The sequence below is a fragment of the Amphiprion ocellaris genome, chromosome 2 (assembly GCF_022539595.1).
Source record: "Amphiprion ocellaris isolate individual 3 ecotype Okinawa chromosome 2, ASM2253959v1, whole genome shotgun sequence".
Classification (NCBI taxonomy): Eukaryota; Metazoa; Chordata; class Actinopteri; family Pomacentridae; genus Amphiprion; species Amphiprion ocellaris.
The window spans coordinates 6,339,950-6,344,344 of NC_072767.1; the positions used below are offsets into that span (position 1 = coordinate 6,339,950).

The window sequence follows — 4,395 nt, forward strand, 5'->3', positions numbered from 1 at the left end:
AAGAATGGAAGAATTTTAACTGCTATCATTCTACTGGTGTGATAAAAATTCTTCTAAGAAGACAAATGCAAATTTGTGCCGTGAATGTGCAAAGCTTGAATCTAGCATCACTCACTGCTGGTTTTAACAAATTTTACAATGTACTTCTGTCCTCTGTCTGTAAATAGAAGCATGTGTTGATGCATGGTGGAGAAAAAAGTTAACCACAGATGCCCCACTTAGATAGCATGGCATGGCATGGCATGGCATGGCATGGACACTACAGAATGGATGAGTATGAAAGAAATTTTTGAAATGTAAAAATAGTAACCTAAGGGTATCACAAATGAATGTTATAGCATTACTATCAACACATTTGTGATTTACATTTAATATCCATCCATCCATTATCTATACACCGCTTAATCCTCACTAGGGTCGCGGGGGGGGCTGGAGCCTATCCCAGCTGACTCGGGCGAAGGCAGGGGACACCCTAGACAGGTCACCAGTCTGTCACAGGGCTACATATACAGACAAACAAGCACTCTCACATTCACACCTACGGGCAATTTAGAGTAATCAATTAACCTCAGCATATTTTTGGACTGTGGGAGGAAGCCGGAGTACCCGGAGAGAACCCACGCATGCACAGGGAGAACATGCAAACTCCATGCAGAAAGATCCCGGGAAAGCCGGGACGCGAACCAGGGACCTTCTTGCTGCAAGGCGAAAGTGCTAACCACTACGCCACTGTGCAGCCCTACATTTAATATATTAGATTATAATAACTAACAAACACAAAGTTTAACATGACTGAACAGAAAGCTTGAACCTAATTTCCTGCTAATGTGTAACCTTAAGTGTTGTAAAGGTACAGAGCTTACATGTAGCATCACATCATTGCTAGAAACTGCTGCAGTGTTTTTATATTAGTACATGGCATTCGCCACGACTGCGTATAAACGGAAATAATCAATTGGGGATACTGACAGCAAATTAATTAGTTTTTTTACAATACACAATAAGTATTAAAAAAATAAATAATGCATAAAAACCTTTTGAAAATGTCTGTTAGAATTAAATGAAGAAGGAAAAAAAGTCCACTGTTGGATGGTACTGAATGATAAGAGTCCCCTCTTTGATGGCATAGAATGACATAGACTCCCTCTTAGATAGCATGGAGCGATGTTCACACTCCTGCATGTGTGTGTAAGAACAGAAGAGGATATATGCCTGATCAATGATTCAACTAAGAGATGAGTCATGTTCAATTCAATAATCCTGGACATTACAAAGTCCTAAGATGGTGTTTTTATAACCTTTCTCGACTGTAAATGCAAGTTGGCTGATTGACATTAGTCTGAGGTGTTTTTTGAGGGAAATCAAAAATGTAAACTTCAACATAGTTTGAGATGAGATGGTATATTTGATGGGTTACTTACAGAATCAGTATCTTCAAACATAACTGGATTCAATATTTTTGTCATAATATACTAAGGTTCAATTTCAGAGCATATTCCAACCATTTTCAAACTTTATCTATTTAAATGCTATTTAGAAGCAGATGGAATAAGTATTTTTTTAAGGAAAAAGAAAAGCATTACATTTCACTAATGTTTTGTATTCTACCTAACTGCTTGTAATAGCAATAGCTGTCACATAACACCTGCCTACAGTCACAAATATAAAACAGTAAAAAGCACAACTAATGGTTTTTTACATAATAAACTGTCAAGACAGTTTATAACAGAAAAAAACTCATAATCTCACAAAAAGAGCCCCCCCCCCCCCCCCCCCCCCCCCCCCCCCCCCCCCCCCCCCCCCCCCCCCCCCCCCCCCCCCCCCCCCCCCCCCCCCCCCCCCCCCCCCCCCCCCCCCCCCATAGCCAAACAAAACTGGCATGGTATATGGTCTGTTGCTGATGACATGTAGGTTGTTTGTTTTTTTGGTACTATTTGTCCTTAACCAGAGGATAGGCCTGAACAGTTATTTCGGTAGTTTCCCTCATTCCATATTTTGCTCAGAAGAAGGCTGCGCATTGTGGATCCTTGCTTGTGTGCAAGTGCCTTTGCAACGTCAACTTCATCTTGATGTTTTCGCATCAGGTGTCTTGAAACTTTTCCGAAAGGCTTCTGACAATAGAAGCAGTAATTTTTCTTGTCGTAGACATGTTTGTGTGCGGTGTTTGAGGACATTTTCACTTGGATACCCTTCAAACTGCATTCAAGGACATTTTCATCCTTTTTCATCCCAGTCTTAACTGCTTTTTTCTGATGACTTTCTTGGTTACTTCATCATCTACTTCTGTTGGTTCATCATCATCATCATCTTCTTCCTCTGACATATCAAGGGAAAGGGAGATCTGTGGTTCTATTTCCTGAAATACAAAAAAAAGAGTAAGAAAATGAATGCTATAAATTATCTCACAACATTTTTTTGTAGTTTTAGCACATAGTTAAAATCAATATTTACCAGCCCTGGCCAAAAAAAATTAATCCATAATTACCATTTCAATGACAGATATATCATCTTCAGTGTGAGAAGATGAATCCATCACTACATCACAGACACTCCCTGGCTAATCACTGTTAGCATTGTGTTGAATGTCAATCTCATTTCCATCATGAACTTACCTGGATATCTGACTCTTTCTTGTACTTGTATTGTATGCCTCCAACATCCTCATAACTTGACCAAGAAAAAGATCCAGCCATTTGAGACAGCAACGTTGGCTGTGCCAAATCCAGTTTTCTGTTTGCTCCAAAATCTGCGATAAACAGTTTGTTGCTGATATCTGTAGAATATTGAAAATGATCCTTAGACATGTACTGCTTAATGCAATATCCACAAAATAACATCATCTTTACTATCATGTCTAATGAAAAATTGGATAATAAACACATTCTACCAGATATTTATGGCTATGACTAAACAATTTATTCATTTTTTTTACCAAACAAAATGTTTTCAGGCTTCAGGTCTCTGTGCAAAATCCCGCGTGAATGGACTTAATGTAGTCCTTGCAGTAGCTCCTGGCAGATCCCCAGTCTTCGAGCCTCAGTCAAACTTTCTCTCTCACGAAAGTTCTTGTTTTCAATTACCTCCACCAGACTGTATTCGCAAAGAGGGGAGACAAAATAGGCAAAGTAACTATCTTCCAACACTGCAATTGGTTGTAAAAGATGTTCTGGTTTTAACTTTTCTGAACATAGGACATGTGCCATTTTAATCTCATTTTCAGAAATATGCTTTGCAACTCTTTTCACTGCAACTTCGTAGCCCTCCTGGGAAAATTTCAGCAGCATTGCATCCATTTGCAGCCTTTGTTGCTGTTAAAAACAAGTTGCCCAATTTTCGTAACGCCAGGCTGAGATTCAAGGTTTTCTAATGAACTCTTCCAGCGGGATTCCTTGAAAATACAGAAAAACAACCATTAGGCATTGTCATCATTTAAAATTTTGTAAAGCATGCAAAAAGAAAAAAGAAACATACGGTCTTTGATTTACCGCCTTTTCCTGGAGCTCCCTGCATGAGGAGGTAATGGTTTTCTGAAACAAATTACATCAACAAGATGATGTCAGTGATTGAAAGTATGTTTTACTATATCACTGACAATGTTTTTCAGAATTTTGAAGAATGATTTTTGGTGAGGATTAGAGACATGCTCAATTAAATGATGGAATGGCAAAAATATAGGAATAGAAATACCTGTCTCCATGGGCAGTCAGGGTCTCTGCAGTCATACACAATTTCTTCTCCTGCACTGATATTTGACTTTGAAAATGCACACAGATGCGGCCTTTTCTGCTCATCCAATATCTTTGGGTCACATACACAAACAATACATTTTCTATTACATCAAATACTGTTACATTTATCTGAGGTTGCACAAATGATATGAGTAAAGGTATTATGAGGAAACAATTCAAAGACATACGTACTATTTTAATGTTGCTGTTTGGCTTGATGTGATCATCATTTATGAATCTTCCAAGTCTTGCTTGTCTTTACTGCCATCGACACTGTATGATGAAAGATTTTTTTCCAGTTTTAAAACATTTAACAAAATACTGCAATTATTTAGTTAGGCCATCCATTTATTTAATCTTACCAGAAAGATTGTCCCTGAAAACAGTAGAAGTACAGAAATGCTGCATCGTCAGCTCAGTGCCTCTCCTTCAGATCCAGTGATGTGTCTTCCAACATACTCCAGCAGGAATTCTCCTTGCTCAATGTTTTTAGTGGCAAACACTCCATAACCTGATTAATAGAAAATAAATAAGAATACATTAATAGTGTGATATAAGTTTCGTAAATGCTCATGTGTTGCTGCATACCAGGCACACCCAACAGAAAACAGCTCAGCAGTGACACTGTCAACAATACTTTGAAACCTGTCACTGTAAATATTTAGAT

The 4,395-nt window shown here is 38.4% G+C and overlaps 1 long non-coding RNA gene across 1 annotated transcript; it reads right to left on the reverse strand.

Moving 5' to 3' along the window:
• Nucleotides 1–1,877: 1,877 nt before the first annotated feature.
• LOC118471456 (uncharacterized) lies at nucleotides 1,878–4,378 on the reverse strand. Its single transcript, XR_008603087.1, has 7 exons — nucleotides 4,091–4,378; nucleotides 3,921–4,001; nucleotides 3,688–3,798; nucleotides 3,472–3,527; nucleotides 2,933–3,388; nucleotides 2,613–2,773; nucleotides 1,878–2,356 (listed from the first exon to the last, which is right to left on the reverse strand). It is a non-coding gene; the product is annotated as an uncharacterized LOC118471456 (long non-coding RNA).
• Nucleotides 4,379–4,395: the final 17 nt, after the last annotated feature.